This window comes from Fulmarus glacialis, unplaced genomic scaffold (genome assembly GCF_000690835.1).
Source record: "Fulmarus glacialis isolate BGI_N327 unplaced genomic scaffold, ASM69083v1 scaffold20068, whole genome shotgun sequence".
NCBI classification, from domain to species: Eukaryota; Metazoa; Chordata; class Aves; order Procellariiformes; family Procellariidae; genus Fulmarus; species Fulmarus glacialis.
In genome coordinates, this window is record NW_009227829.1 from 54,921 (window position 1) to 55,875 (window position 955).

Sequence of the window (955 nt, forward strand, 5' to 3'; positions counted from 1 at the left end):
GTGCTGGACTCGGAAAACCCTCCAAAGTGTGCGGGGCTAGGCAGAGCTGCCAGAATGGACTTCTACATCAAAAAGGACAGGCAGTTCCTAGATCTAACGTCTGGCGCTTTATAAATAGGGTTAGATGATAGGGAAAAATAAAAAGAATACTGAAAGAGAAATAAAATGACAGCCTTTGTCCAAAAATATGCCAGTTACATTGTTTCTTTTCCTAAAAAAAGAAAAAAAAAAGGTTGCTTTTTCTGCATTAAGCTTGTCATAACCGGATGATTATAGTAACACCGTGGAAGGAGCCAGCCAGGATGTGACACTTTAGCTTTCAAAATAGCTCTTCCTAAAATAAACCCTTCCCTCACAGACTGCTACTGTGATACTTATGGGAAAACATGAACAGACCACTCGTTCTCCCATCTTTCCTTGGAGATTGAGGAACTTTCCATCAGTTTATATCTGCTCTAAACTCCCCTCCCTCAGATGGGGAGGCCAAAACCGCAGGAAAATGGTGGGAGTATAATTTAATATGTTTCACAAATTTGCCTTAATGGCACTTTGGAAGCCTTCTGATTTAATTAGATTTACTCTGTGCCCACGGAGAATAAATACATATACCTGCCATTTACATAAAGATCGTGCTATTTGCAGAGAATCTGCAACGCAAAGCAGGACTGAAGTGGACCCTGTTGCAGTAAGGCAGCACACGAGCCCTGTGGCCTCGAGCATTCGCCATCTTCAAGCACTCACATCCTGAAGCGCAAAATGAGATTGCACACGCTGTGGGCATCTGTCCTCTTCGGGTGCTGTGGAGGCTGCATTGCCCACCCACACCACACCGCGCTGCCCATCCTTCCTCCTGCCCGGAAGGTTACCCCCTCTCGGCTCAGCGTGCTCACTCCCTAAATACATGTCAAGCAAAATCAGCTGGGCTGGTAAAAACCTCCTCCTGGGAAGGAGCCGT